The sequence below is a fragment of the Salvelinus namaycush genome, chromosome 5 (genome assembly GCF_016432855.1).
Source record: "Salvelinus namaycush isolate Seneca chromosome 5, SaNama_1.0, whole genome shotgun sequence".
Lineage (NCBI taxonomy): Eukaryota > Metazoa > Chordata > Actinopteri > Salmoniformes > Salmonidae > Salvelinus > Salvelinus namaycush.
Genome location: NC_052311.1, coordinates 2990404 through 3007183, shown reverse-complemented (window position 1 = coordinate 3007183; position 16780 = coordinate 2990404).

The following is a 16780-nucleotide window of genomic DNA, read 5'->3' as shown; positions in this document are numbered from 1 at the left end:
ACAACAGTCCAATAAATCTGACCATGGCCCTACAACAGTCCAATAAATCTGACCATGGCCCTACAACAGTCCAATAAATCTGACCAGGGCCCTACAACAGTCCAATAAATCTGACCAGGGCCCTACAACAGTCCAATAAATCTGACCAGGGCCCTACAACAGTCCAATATATCTGACCAGGGCCCTACAACAGTCCAATAAATCTGACCAGGGTCCTACAACAGTCCAATATATCTGACCAGGGCCCTACAACAGTCCAATAAATCTGACCAGGGCCCTACAGCAGTCCAATAAATCTGACCAGGGTCCTACAACAGTCCAATATATCTGACCAGGGCCCTACAACAGTCCAATAAATCTGACCAGAGCCCTACAACAGTCCAATAAATCTGACCAGGGCCCTACAACAGTCCAATAAATCTGACCAGAGCCCTACAACAGTCCAATAAATCTGACCAGGGCCCTACAACAGTCCAATAAATCTGACCAGGGCCCTACAACAGTCCAATAAATCTGACCAGGGCCCTACAACAGTCCAATAAATCTGACCAGGGCCCTACAACAGTCCAATATATCTGACCAGGGCCCTACAACAGTCCAATAAATCTGACCAGGGCCCTACAGCAGTCCAATATATCTGACCAGGGCCCTACAACAGTCCAATAAATCTGACCAGGGCCCTACAACAGTCCAATAAATCTGACCAGGGCCCTACAACAGTCCAATAAATCTGACCAGAGCCCTACAACAGTCCAATAAATCTGACCAGAGCCCTACAACAGTCCAATAAATCTGACCAGGGCCCTACAACAGTCCAATAAATCTGACCAGGGCCCTACAACAGTCCAATAAATCTGACCAGAGCCCTACAACAGTCCAATAAATCTGACCAGGGCCCTACAACAGTCCAATAAATCTGACCAGGGCCCTACAACAGTCCAATATATCTGACCAGGGCCCTACAACAGTCCAATAAATCTGACCAGAGCCCTACAACAGTCCAATAAATCTGACCAGGGCCCTACAACAGTCCAATAAATCTGACCAGGGCCCTACAACAGTCCAATAAATCTGACCAGGGCCCTACAACAGTCCAATAAATCTGACCAGGGCCCTACAACAGTCCAATAAATCTGACCAGGGCCCTACAACAGTCCAATAAATCTGACCAGGGCCCTACAACAGTCCAATAAATCTGACCAGAGCCCTACAACAGTCCAATAAATCTGACCAGGGCCCTACAACAGTCCAATATATCTGACCAGGGCCCTACAACAGTCCAATAAATCTGACCAGGGCCCTACAACAGTCCAATAAATCTGACCAGGGTCCTACAACAGTCCAATAAATCTGACCAGGGCCCTACAACAGTCCAATAAATCTGACCAGGGCCCTACATTAGTCCAATACATCTGACCAGAGCACTGCATCTATGTGTTAATTAGCTGATTACTTTGAAAGGAACAACTTCAGTTTTACAAATATTGATGAACAGTATGTTGTGGCCATGGTTGTCCATAAACCACAACTGACCAATAAGAAGGCAGGAAAAAGTTACCTTTTAGTCCTTCAGGCCTACACTCCTTTAAAAAAACCACACATAGGGCCGGTCTTTGCCGTTCTGCCACCTTAGGTGAGACCAAAAAAATGATGTTACCCCTCAAAGCTTTAACAGTCCCAGTAAGCAACAGCAAAAGGACGTTGAAAAGACATAAAATACATATTGTCCACTCGTTGAAGTTAGGTTCAATTTAGGTTCTGAATGAAAGGTGAAAATACGTAATTTATAGACATCAATGTTTTGGGTCAAATCAAGCCTGGTATAGACCGAATAAAATCTGAATCAAACACAGACGTCTATGTCCATAGATGTTAAAATCAAGGCCGGTCCGGGATGTTAAAATCAAGGCCGGTCCGGGATGTTAAAATCAAGGCCGGTCCGGGATGTTAAAATCAAGGCCGGTCCGGGATGTTAAAATCAAGGCCGGTCCGGGATGTTAAAATCAAGGCCGGTCCGGGATGTTAAAATCAAGGCCGGTCCGGGATGTTAAAATCAAGGCCGGTCCGGGATGTGCCACAAAAGAAGACGTCCAAAAAGGCGCCGGCCCGTGCTGACTGAGCTGCTTACTGTGATGCCTGAAATTACATTTTATGAATGCCCATCTGTATGGTAAGTCTACCATTTGTAAAATACCCCCCCACCCCCAAAAAAAATAAAATAAATAGCAGGTCTAAAAAAAAAGATAGGACCAAAATCAGATGTCCGAAAGAGGTAGGCTCGTGCTTACTGGGGTGTAGCCTGCCATGTCAAATTTGAAGAATGCCCATCCATGTGGTAGGCCCACCGTTTGTAAAACAGACCGTTGCATTGGCTTTATTAGTCTCGATTCCTGTGACTAATCAATTTGGCTTTTTTTAACCCCTGAATATCAGCTACCCAACTTCATCAAGAGTTATCATGAGCCTATTTGCAACGTGTTTACACAGCAGGAAATGCAGAAATATTTTTTGTTTCACTATGATTCAGCTTGTCAAAATATTGATGGATACAAACTTGAAATCACTGATCATGACAATGGGGTGAAACTCCTGGACAACAGTTGTGATTGTCCATTACATATCATCCATTTTACTTTGACCCGTCCTGTTTTTTTTAGGATATGTTGTTTAACATGTCAGCACATTTTTTTATTTGATTGGAATGCCATTTAGGTTAGGCTATTTGATGGAAGAAATCTGCATGATGTGAAAAAGTGTCCATCTCATTACACTGTCTCACATTTTACCTCCAGCCTGTAGGCTACAGAAAAGGCCACATACTCTTTCTGCCGCAGCGATGGCTCTCTCCAACAGCACACTGGAGAGGAGCGCTGGGTATGGAAATGAGACGTGTTGCGTCCCTGCCTTTGACAAAGTGGGCACTGCTTATCACAGGGCGGCATCAGCACTCACCTAAAAAGCCCGTACGTCACTGGTTGAGAGAAATTGTCATTGTTTTTGGGGCAGAATTCTGTGTGGTTTTATGTGTTGTTGTTGGAGGTGTGTCTTGGTCAGTTTAGCTCAGAAAATGCCCTCGTAAATCTTCCGCTATAGACGGCCGTCTAATCCTGCCTAATGAGCAGGTCGGCCGTACCCACTGTTACGAATCCCTTTGGCCCGACAGTCTAGGGGGGATGGTAATGGGATCCGTAACACAACTCATGCAAATTATAGTAGTGAAAACGTAACAGTGAGAACAAATAACACAGACAACTTAATTACCGTCAAACATTAAATGTTTATTTATAAACACACGGTAAATGGGGGGGGGGAGCAGGAAAAGGGGCTGAGCGGGACCCAAGGAATGAAAGAATAATAATTCAAAAACACCCCTAAGCTAGACTAGCCTACTTCACAAACAGCTAACTAACTAACCAAAAATACAGGGGGTGGTCCGCCCAGTTCTAACTAGTGTTTATAACAATGTTTAACTACGGGTAGTGTAGCCCAAGGGCGACTTGTCTGGTTACCCCCTTTTCCCACCATCAAACAAACACTCAAACACCATAACCAAAACAATACTCACAGGTGGGGACAAAGACATGTAGCTGCAAAACACACAAGCGATCTACAGACAGAAGGCATGTTACAAAGAGATTGAGCTGGGGAGAAAACAACTGACAGGGGTTTTAAACCAAGGGAAAGGGACTGTGATTGGGTAAGGGAAAAGGAGCAGGTGTCTTCCGATTAGCGACTGATTGATGACTGATTGGGGAATGATTATTGTCACCTGTGAGTAGGGGAGAAGGAGAGAAAAGTAATACACACAGGATACACACAGAACACTTGTATCCGTAACACTCCCACCCTTAAAAGCGCAACCCTAGGGATTGCGAACACATTTACAAAACATACAAACATCATTATTTTTACACACGTGACAAAGCATCTGCTTCAAGTTGAAACGGTTTTTCAAAATCCGGAGCAGCAAGTACAGGGGTATTACACAAGAGGGCTTTCGCAGATTCAAAAGCTCTTTTACAATCCGGAGACCACACAAATGATTTAGCCGGACTGAGCAAATCGGTCAATGGAGCAACTACCGCAGAGAAATTTTGACAGAAACTACGGTAGTAGCCAACCATCCCTAAAAAGCGGCGTAGCTGTCGTCTGGTGGTAGGTGCGGGAAATGCAGTTATAGCCAAGACCTTGGCATCAACAGGGCGCACCTGTCCATGGCCGACCTCTTTGCCAAGATAAGTAACAGTAGCTTTTCCAAACTCGCACTTTGCCAAGTTCTGGGTTAGCGAAGCAGCTGCCAACCGTTCACATACTACCCTGAGAGAGTCAACATGATCTGACCACTCAGACGAATAAATCACCAGATCATCAAGATAAGCACTACAGTTGGGTACTCCAGCTAATACGGAGTTAACCAGTCGTTGGAAAGTGGCTGGTGCATTTCGCATCCCAAAAGCCATGACTGAGTACTGTAGGAAGTTGTCTGGGGTTACAAAGGCAGAAATCTCCGAAGCACGTGAAGTTAACGGAACCTGCCAGTAACCTTTTAAGAGGTCCAACTTAGTAACATACTTAGCAGCTCCAATAGTGTCGATACAGTCGTCCAGTCTGGGTAACGGGAACGAATCTGGCATTGTGACAGAATTAACCTTTCGATAATCCGTACATAACCTGGACGTACCATCAGGTTTAGGAACCAGAATGCAAGGAGAACTCCAAGGGCTTGAACTTGGCGTAGCCAGGTCATTCTCCAACAAATATGTCACTTCATCCCTCATTATCTTCCTTTTGGAAGCGTTGATACGATAGGGGTGTTGCTTGATAGGTGTAGCATTTCCAACATTAATGTCATGTTCCAACACGTTTGTGCGAGTAGGAACGTCATTAAAGAGACATGGAAAACTGTGTAGTAGCCTCACAACATCGTCGGCCTGTCCGTCCGTTAAATGAACCAGACCTGACTGGATAGACAACAGCATTTCTGAGTTGGGCAATCTAACGCACTGCTGCTGAGTATTGCGCAACTCTAATCCATCTCCCTCAACATTATCAATATGACAGTCCACTATCATAGCAGTAGAAGCAGCGGAGACAGCCGCACCTTCCTCTGTTTTTGAACTATCCACTTGGGTGATGGGTCGGGTGTGGTATGCTTTTAACATGTTAATGTGGCACACACGAGATTGGCGTTTTCTATCAGGCGTTTGAAGCACATAATCAGTTTCACTTAATTTCTTCTCAATGAAATAAGGACCAGAGAAACGAGCTGACAGTGAAGATCCTGGAACAGGCAATAACACCAGTACTTGGTCACCTGGCTGTAGTGGACGAGAAACAGCCTCTTTATCATAGTGTCTTTTCATGCTCCTTTGGGAGGAAGACAGAGCTTCCTTTGCAAGAGCACAGGCTTGGTGTAGGCGCTCCCGAAAGCGACTAACGTAGTCCAACACATTTTCATCTCCTGTACACAACTCTTGGGACAAAAACTGTTCTTTAAGAACTTTCATTGGTCCTCTCACTGTGTGACCAAACACTAGTTCAGCCGGGCTGAAACCTAGGGACTCCTGTACAGTTTCACGAGCAGCAAACAAAACTAGAGGAACTCCCTCATCCCAATCTTTCTCAGATTCCAAACAATATTTACGTAGCATAGACTTCAATGTCTGATGCCAACGTTCAAGCGCACCCTGAGACTCTGGGTGATAGGCGCTTGACACACGGTGCGTAATTGACAAGGATTTTAACACCTGCTTGAAAAGCTTGGACAGGAAATTGGTACCTTGATCACTTTGTACCACCTTAGGTAATCCGAATGTCGTGAAGAATTTAATTAAGGCTTTACTCACTACCGGGGCTGTAATCCTTCGCAGAGGAATGGCCTCGGGGTATCTTGTTGCCATACACATAATTGTCAACAGAAACTGGTTACCCGATTTTGTCTTCGGTAACGGTCCAACACAATCAACCACCACATGTTCGAATGGTTCACCTATGACAGGTATTGGACAAAGAGGTGCGGGAGAAATAACCTGATTTGGTTTTCCTGTTATCTGACATGTGTGGCATGTACGACAGTACTGAGCCACATCTTGTTTTAAACCTGGCCAAAAGAAATGGCGAAGAATCCGATCATAAGTTTTTGTGATTCCTAAATGACCGGACCACTGGTGATCATGAGCAAGGGATAACACATTTTGTCGAAAGGCTGTAGGAATCACTATTTGGTAAACAGCATTCCAATCTCCGCCCGCGTCATCATGGGATGTCCATTTACGCATGAGGAGATTACCATCAATGAAGTAAGCCACGTTTTTCTTCTTTACCTCTTCCAATGAGACAACACTAGAAAAACATTTAGCAAGCTTGGTGTCAACCTTTTGGTTAGCAACCAGCTGCTCACGAGTGACTGGTAACTGTATTGCATCAGCAATAAGTTCAACATTCTTCGCTTCTTTCCTGGGCTGTTTGTCAGAGGTGATCAGCTTCCCAGAGGTAGCACACAACCCATCCTCTTGATCATCCTCTTTGAACAGAACAGTGTTCGACAAATCTATCACGTCACTCTCTTGTCGTGCCTGAGCACGAGTGACAGCACAAGCAGGGAACACATGTGGATAACTGTGCCAGCTCATTGGAGAGAGAGTGGTCACTTTTATCCAATACTTCCAATACGGGTACTACCTTTCCTCCGGCAATATCGTTACCCATTATAAAGGTCACACCTTTTACTGGCAACATAGGACGTACCCCCACTCTGAATATTCCACTGATTAACTCAGAGTGTACCTTCACAAAGTGCAATGGCACTGGGACAAAACCCATTTCTATACCCTGAACTAACACACTGGAACCACAGTATGTATCGTCGGATAAGGGCAACACATCAGACAATATAAACGACTGCGCCGCACCAGTATCTCTAAGGATTTTAACCGGACGCTGAGACGCTTCGTCATTCGCTAGGGACACAAACCCCTCGAAAATGAACGGTTCATAACTATGGTCGGGAACTGGGTCTTTCAAAATACATTTACCCTTAGGCACCTGTTTCGTTTCAGACCTCACACCTGTACGAATTAGACCAACACCTGTTGGTGGCTTGGCACGAAGAGGCATCCCTTGTTTACGTTTTAGCAGGAAGCAATCATTAATCATATGTCCCACCTTATGACAATAAAAACAGGGACGCTCATTTTTCTGGCGTGCTTGATATACTGCTGGCCGACTAGGGCTATAAGTAGGCAATTCTGTAACTCTACTCTCAGTATAAGCCGAAAACACACTCTTGTGCGTCAACACAAACTCGTCTGCCAACACAGACGCTTCTGACAGGGAGGATACTTTCTGTTCGTTTAGGTACACTACAATGCGTTCAGGTAAGCAATTTTTAAACTCTTCCAACAAAATTAACTCCCGGAGAGAGTTAAAATCAGTTACCTTGCTAGCAGCATGCCATTTATCAAACAGATTTCCCTTCTCTCTAGCAAATTCCACATAAGTCTTACTAGAAGACTTCTTATGAGACCTAAATCTGTCGGTATGCCTCAGGCACAAGCTCATAGGCGCGAAGAACAGTAGCTTTGACCACTTCATAATTTAAACTGTCTTCAAGAGGTAGCGCTGACAAAACCTCTTGGGCTTTACCAGTTAATTTACACTGAAGTAATAGGCACCATACCTCTTTAGGCCATTTCAAGGCTACGGCTATACGTTCAAATACACAAAAATAGGAGTCAACCTCTGACTCTCTGAACAAAGGTACTAAGGCAATCTGCCTACTAATGTCAAAAGTGTTGGGATCTCTAGTTGGTGAGGACGGCTCACTAACAGTCACTGCAGGAACGAAGGCTAGCCTCGCTGTCTCTGCCTCCAGTTCCATCTGGCGCATTTTTAACTCCATCTGCCGCTGTTCTCGTTCTTTTTCTGCCTCAATTTTACACATCTCCATTTTTAACTCCATCTGCCGCTGTTCTGCCTCAATTTTACACTTCTCCATTTTTAACTCCATCTGCCGCTGTTCTGCCTCAATTTTACACATCTCCAACTGGAGAGTCTCTCGCCTAATTTGGGCTCTCTCTTCCGCCTCCAGTTGGAACTGTATTGACCGGCCATCCCTCCTGGTATCACCAGTTGACTGTGGGGAGAGTGGATCAAAACGGGGCAATGTGGCTGGAGCTTTAGCCTCGCCCTCAGACACCACTGGGCTTAGAGGAGCAGCAACATCCCCTACAGGGGTAATAGGCTCAGGCAGCAGTAATACAAGCACCTGTTCTTCCAACAAAACATTCAACACTAATTGTTTAACCTCCGCTTTAACTACATTCTGTGGAATCAATACTGAATAATGGTCAGCCAAGGTCATTAAATCAATTCTACGACACCTATCAAAAACCTCCCACGAAGGGTTATCCAAAAAGGACTTCAAATCAAATGTAGCCATTTTTAAATACTACACAGAGCCAACAAATAGCAAACACCAACTCTACTTTAGCTATAACGTTCAACACTGAACTAGACCACTAAAACAATCTGCACAAGCGGTATGGGTGTCAGTAAAGACAGATCCCGGATGAGCCCCCACTTATGTTACGAATCCCTTTGGCCCGACAGTCTAGGGGGGGATGGTAATGGGATCCGTAACACAACTCATGCAAATTATAGTAGTGAAAACGTAACAGTGAGAACAAATAACACAGACAACTTAATTACCGTCAAACATTAAATGTTTATTTATAAACACACGGTAAATGGGGGGGGGAGCAGGAAAAGGGGCTGAGCGGGACCCAAGGAATGAAAGAATAATTCAAAAACACCCCTAAGCTAGACTAGCCTACTTCACAAACAGCTAACTAACTAACCAAAAATACAGGGGGTGGTCCACCCAGTTCTAACTAGTGTTTTTAACAATGTTTAACTACGGGTAGTGTAGCCCAAGGGCGACTTGTCTGGTTACCCCCTTTTCCCACCATCAAACAAACACTCAAACACCATAACCAAAACAATACTCACAGGTGGGGACAAAGACATGTAGCTGCAAAACACACAAGCGATCTACAGACAGAAGGCATGTTACAAAGAGATTGAGCTGGGGAGAAAACAACTGACAGGGGTTTTAAACCAAGGGAAAGGGACTGTGATTGGGTAAGGGAAAAGGAGCAGGTGTCTTCCGATTAGCGACTGATTGATGACTGATTGGGGAATGATTATTGTCACCTGTGAGTAGGGGAGAAGGAGAGAAAAGTAATACACACAGGATACACACAGAACACTTGTATCCGTAACACCCACACACACACACACACACACACACACACACACACACACACACACACACACACACACACACACACAAACACACACACACACACACACACACACACACACACACACACACACACACACACACACACACACACATGACTCTCACTTCATTTTATTAAGCAGTTTGCTGAACATCTATAAATAGGCTGTAGGGCACAGCACAACCTCAATTTGCCACCCCCATACACTTCTATAGCAATTATCCCAAGGTTTATTTTGGTGAAGCAGTCAAGCACAGGGAATACATGCCTCAGTTCATTCAGCAGTGGTTAATAGCAATGAGAATACCTAATAACAGCCAGCAATCAATTCCGTCAGAAGGGGAATGAGAAGATCGGCTAGTTTTAAAGGTACAACATGTTTCTGCTATAATTGCATCATTATGGGTAGTCAAAGCTACGATGTACAGTCTATGGCACCCTGCTCTGTCAAGTACCAATACAATCATTTTGATGCTGTGAATTAGTTTGAATGTTTCTCTTTTTTCAGGTGTGTTTTATCGTCTCTCTTCCTGTAGCCCCACGCTTCTACTGTAAGATAATTTAAAGAGACGATTATGGACATTGAGCAATGCTATTTCCGTTTGATGATTGTCCCTGCTGAAGTATCATTTTCGCCCCGGGAGTGGAACTCTGTGGTGTAAAAGCATTGTCCCCTGTATTCCAAGGCCATTGTCCCCTGTATTCAAAGGCCATTGTCCCCTGTATTCCAAGGCCATTGTCCCCTGTATTCCAAGGCCATTGTCCCCTGTATTCCAAGGCCATTGTCCCCTGTATTCCAAGGCCATTGTCCCCTGTATTCCAAGGCCATTGTCCCCTGTATTCCAAGGCCATTGTCCCCTGTATTTCAAGTCCATTGTCCCCTGTATTTCAAGGCCATTGTCCCCTGTATTCCAAGGCCATTGTCCCCTGTCCCCTGTAAACACGTACACACACATAAGCACACCCACACACACACACACACACATGCACAAACATACACACATATGCCTTGGCAGGTTCTTTTTTAAGAAAATGCTTGGTTTGTTTATATTTGTAAACATTTTGTCCTGTTTGAAAGAGTTTGAGGATAGTGGAAAAGTGTCTACCTTTATACTACCTGTTCAAGAAGGTCTCAGAAAGAAAATCCCTAAGGAAGCTTTTTTTTTTTACGGTTGTCAAGATAAGCTAGCTAAGTCTCCTTAGACCCAGTGCTGTAGCTTCTCAGCTTGCACTACACATTACATAACACCACAGCCAATGATTTCTCTTGAAATATTTAATGTTCAGGCAGTACTGTTAGGAGTCTGCCCGCTGGGGAGATCAGATCAAACAGAAGGAAATGTTCTCTGAGGCAACAATATCCAGGATGTATAGCTCCTTTATCCAGCCGGCATCTCAATTATATTGTTACACAAGTTACCCACTGTCTGGTTTAGTAGTCTAACATACAGTATCACCACTGTCTGGTTTAGTAGTCTAACATACAGTATCACCACTGTCTGGTCTAGTAGTCTAACATACAGTATCACCACTGTCTGGTTTAGTAGTCTAACATACAGTATCACCACTGTCTGGTCTAGTAGTCTAACATACAGCATCACCACTGTCTGGTTTAGTAGTCTAACATACAGTATCACCACTGTCTGGTTTAATAGTCTAACATACAGTATCACCACTGTCTGGTTTAATAGTCTAACATACAGTATCACCACTGTCTGGGCTAGTAGTCTAACATACAGTATCACCACTGTCTGGTTTAATAGTCTAACATACAGTATCACCACTGTCTGGGCTAGTAGTCTAACATACAGTATCACCACTGTCTGGTTTAATAGTCTAACATACAGTATCACCACTGTCTGGTTTAGTAGTCTAACATACAGTATCACCACTGTCTGGTCTAGTAGTCTAACATACAGTATCACCACTGTCTGGTCTAGTAGTCTAACATACAGTATCACCACTGTCTGGTTTAGTAGTCTAACATACAGTATCACCACTGTCTGGTCTAGTAGTCTAACATACAGTATCACCACTGTCTGGTCTAGTAGTCTAACATACAGTATCACCACTGTCTGGTCTAGTAGTCTAACATACAGTATCACCACTGTCTGGTCTAGTAGTCTAATATACAGTATCACCACTGTCTGGTTTAGTAGTCTAACATACAGTATCACCACTGTCTGGTCTAGTAGTCTAACATACAGTATCACCACTGTCTGGTCTAGTAGTCTGACATACAGTATCACCACTGTCTGGTCTAGTAGTCTAACATACAGTATCACCACTGTCTGGTCTAGTAGTCTAACATACAGTATCACCACTGTCTGGTTTAATAGTCTAACATACAGTATCACCACTGTCTGGTCTAGTAGTCTAACATACAGTATCACCACTGTCTGGTTTAATAGTCTAACATACAGTATCACCACTGTCTGGTCTAGTAGTCTAACATACAGTATCACCACTGTCTGGTCTAGTAGTCTAACATACAGTATCACCACTGTCTGGTCTAGTAGTCTAACATACAGTATCACCACTGTCTGGTCTAGTAGTCTAACATACAGTATCACCACTGTCTGGTCTAGTAGTCTAACATACAGTATCACCACTGTCTGGTCTAGTAGTCTGACATACATTATTACCACTGTCTGGTTTAGTAGTCTAACATACAGTATCACCACTGTCTGGTTTAGTAGTCTAACATACAGTATCACCACTGTCTGGTCTAGTAGTCTAACATACAGTATCACCACTGTCTGGGCTAGTAGTCTAACATACAGTATCACCACTGTCTGGTCTAGTAGTCTAACATACAGTATCACCACTGTCTGGTCTAGTAGTCTAACATACAGTATCACCACTGTCTGGTCTAGTAGTCTAACATACAGTATCACCACTGTCTGGTCTAGTAGTCTAACATACAGTATCACCACTGTCTGGTTTAGTAGTCTAACATACAGTATCACCACTGTCTGGGCTAGTAGTCTAACATACAGTATCACCACTGTCTGGTTTAATAGTCAACACACAGTATCACCACTGTCTGGTCTAGTAGTCTAACATACAGTAACACCACTGTCTGGTCTAGTAGTCTAACATACAGGATCACCACTGTCTGGTCTAGTAGTCTAACATACAGTATCACCACTGTCTGGTTTAATAGTCTAACATACAGTATCACCACTGTCTGGACTAGTAGTCTAACATACAGTATCACCACTGTCTGGTCTAGTAGTCTAACATACAGTATCACCACTGTCTGGTTTAGTAGTCTAACATACAGTATCACCACTGTCTGGTTTAATAGTCTAACATACAGTATCACCACTGTCTGGTTTAATAGTCTAACATACAGTATCACCACTGTCTGGTCTAGTAGTCTAACATACAGTATCACCACTGTCTGGTCTAGTAGTCTAACATACAGTATCACCACTGTCTGGTCTAGTAGTCTAACATACAGTATCACCACTGTCTGGGCTAGTAGTCTAACATACAGTATCACCACTGTCTGGTCTAGTAGTCTAACATACAGTATCACCACTGTCTGGTCTAGTAGTCTAACATACATTATTACCACTGTCTGGTTTAGTAGTCTAACATACAGTATCACCACTGTCTGGTCTAGTAGTCTAACATACAGTATCACCACTGTCTGTTCTAGTTGTCTAACATACACTATCACCACTGTCTGGTCTAGTAGTCTAACATACAGTATCACCACTGTCTGGGCTAGTAGTCTAACATACAGTATCACCACTGTCTGGTTTAATAGTCTAACACACAGTATCACCACTGTCTGGTCTAGTAGTCTAACATACAGTAACACCACTGTCTGGTCTAGTAGTCTAACATACAGTATCACCACTGTCTGGTCTAGAAGTCTAACATACAGTATCACCACTGTCTGGTTTAATAGTCTAACATACAGTATCACCACTGTCTGGACTGGTAGTCTAACATACAGTATCACCACTGTCTGGTCTAGTAGTCTAACATACAGTATCACCACTGTCTGGTCTAGTAGTCTAACATACAGTATCACCACTGTCTGGTCTAGTAGTCTAACATACAGTATCACCACTGTCTGGTCTAGTAGTCTAACATACAGTATCACCACTGTCTGGTCTAGTCGTCTAACATACAGTATCACCACTGTCTGGTTTAATAGTCTAACATACAGTATCACCACTGTCTGGGCTAGTAGTCTAACATACAGTATCACCACTGTCTGGTCTAGTAGTCTATCATACAGTATCACCACTGTCTGGTCTAGTAGTCTATCATACAGTATCACCACTGTCTGGTTTAATAGTCTAACATACAGTATCACCACTGTCTGGTCTAGTAGTCTAACATACAGTATAACCACTGTCTGGTCTAGTAGTCTAACATACAGTATCACCACTGTCTGGGCTAGTAGTCTAACATACAGTATCACCACTGTCTGGTCTAGTAGTCTAACATACAGTATCACCACTGTCTGGTAGTAGTCTAACTACAGTATCACCACTGTCTGGTTTAATGTCTAACATACAGTATCACCACTGTCTGGTCTAGTAGTCTAACATACAGTATCACCACTGTCTGGTTCTAGTAGTCTAACATACAGTATCACCACTGTCTGGTCAGTGTCTAACATACAGTATCACCACTGTCTGGTTTAATAGTCTAACATACAGTAACACCACTGTCTGGTCTAGTAGTCTAACATACAGTATCACCACTGTCTGGTCTAATAGTCTAACATACAGTATCACCACTGTCTGGTTTAGTAGTCTAACATACAGTATCACCACTGTCTGGTTTAATAGTCTAACATACAGTATCACCACTGTCTGGTTAATAGTCTAACATACAGTATCACCACTGTCTGGTTTAATAGTCTAACATACAGTATCACCACTGTCTGGTCTAGTAGTCTAACATACAGTATCACCACTGTCTGGTCTAGTAGTCTAACATACAGTATCACCACTGTCTGGTTTAATAGTCTAACATACAGTATCACCACTGTCTGGTTTAGTAGTCTAACATACAGTATCACCACTGTGGTCTAGTAGTCTAACATACAGTATCACCACTGTCTGGTCTAGTAGTCTAACATACAGTATCACCACTGTCTGGTTTATAGTCTAACATACAGTACTACCACTGTCTGGTCTAATAGTTCTAACATACAGTATCACCACTGTCTGGTCTAGTAGTCTAACATACAGTTCACCACTGTCTGGTCTAGTAGTCTAACATACAGTATCACCACTGTCTGTTCTAGTAGTCTAACACATTATTACCACTGTCTGGTTTGGTAGTCTAACATACAGTATCACCACTGTCTGGTTTAGTAGTCTAACATACAGTATCACCACTGTCTGGTCTAGTAGTCTAACATACAGTATCACCACTGTCTGGGCTAGTAGTCTAACGACAGTATCACCACTGTCTGGTCTATAGTCTAACATACAGTATCACCACTGTCTGGTCTAGTAGTCTAACATACAGTATCACCACTTCTGGTCTAGTAGTCTAACATACAGTATCACCACGTCTGGTCAGTAGTCTACATACAGTATCACCACTGTCTGTTTTAGTAGTCTAACATACAGTATCACCACTGTCTGGCTAGTAGTCTAACATACAGTATCACCACTGTCTGGTTTAATAGTCTAACACACAGTATCACCACTGTCTGGGCTAGTAGTCTAACATACAGTATCACCACTGTCTGGTATGTAGTCTATCATACAGTATCACCACTGTCTGGTCTAGTAGTCAATCATACAGTATCACCACTGTCTGGTTTAATAGTCTAACATACAGTATCACCACTGTCTGGACTAGTAGTCTAACATACAGTATCACCACTGTCTGGTCTAGTAGTCTAACATACAGTATCACCACTGTTGGTTTAGTAGTCTAACATACAGTATCACCACTGTCTGCTTTAATAGTCTAACATACAGTATCACCACTGTCTGGTTTAATAGTCTAACATACAGTATCACCACTGTCTGGTCTAGTAGTCTAATATACAGTATCACCACTGTCTGGTCTAGTAGTCTAACATACAGTATCACCACTGTCTGGTTTAATAGTCTAACATACAGTATCACCACTGTCTGGGCTAGTAGTCTAACATACAGTATCACCACTGTCTGGTCTAGTAGTCTAACATACAGTATCACCACTGTCTGGTCTATAGTCTAACATACAGTATTACCACTGTCTGGTTTAGTAGTCTAACATACAGTATCACCACTGTCTGGTCTAGTAGTCTAACATACAGTATCACACTGTCTGGTCTAGTAGTCTAACATACTATATACCACTGTCTGGTTTAGTAGTCTAACATACAGTATCACCACTGTCTGGTCTAGTAGTCTAACATACATTATCACCACTGTCTGGTCTAGTTAGTCTAACATACCATATCACCACTGTCTGGTCTAGTAGTCTAACATACAGTATCACCACTGTCTGGCTAGTAGTCTAACATACGGTATCACCACTGTCTGGTTTAGTAGTCTAACATACAGTATCACCACTGTCTGGCTAGTAGTCTAACATACAGTATCACCACTGTCTGGTTAATATTCTAACACACAGTATCACCACTGTCTGGTCTAGTAGTCTAACATCAGTTATCACCACTGTCTGGTCTAGTAGTCTATCATACAGTATCACCACTGTCTGGTCTAGTAGTCTATCATACAGTATCACCACTGTCTGGTTTAATAGTCTAACATACAGTATCACCACTGTCTGGTCTAGTAGTCTAACATACAGATCACCACTGTCTGGTCTAGTAGTCTAACATACAGTATCACCACTGTCTGGTTAGTAGTCTAACATACAGTATCACCACTGTCTGCTTTAATAGTCTAACATAAGTATCACCACTGTCTGGTTTAATAGTCTAACATACAGTATCACCACTGTCTGGTCTAGTAGTCTAATATACAGTATCACCACTGTCTGGTCTAGTAGTCTAACATACAGTATCACCACTGTCTGGTCTAGTAGTCTAACATACAGTATCACCACTGTCTGGTCTAGTAGTCTAACATACAGTATCACCACTGTCTGGTCTAGTAGTCTAACATACAGTATCACCACTGTCTGGTCTAGTAGTCTAACATACATTATCACCACTGTCTGGTTTAGTAGTCTAACATACAGTATCACCACTGTCTGGTCTAGTAGTCTAACATACAGTATCACCACTGTCTGGTCTAGTAGTCTAACATACAGTATACCACTGTCCTGTTTAGTAGTCTAACATACAGTATCACCACTGTCTGGTCTAGTAGTCTAACATACAGTATCACACTGTCTGTTCTAGTTGTCTAACATACACTATCACCACTGTCTGGTCTAGTAGTCTAACTACAGTATCACCACTGTCTGGCTAGTAGTCTAACATACAGTATCACCACTGTCTGGTTTATAGTCTAACACCAGTATCACCACTGTCC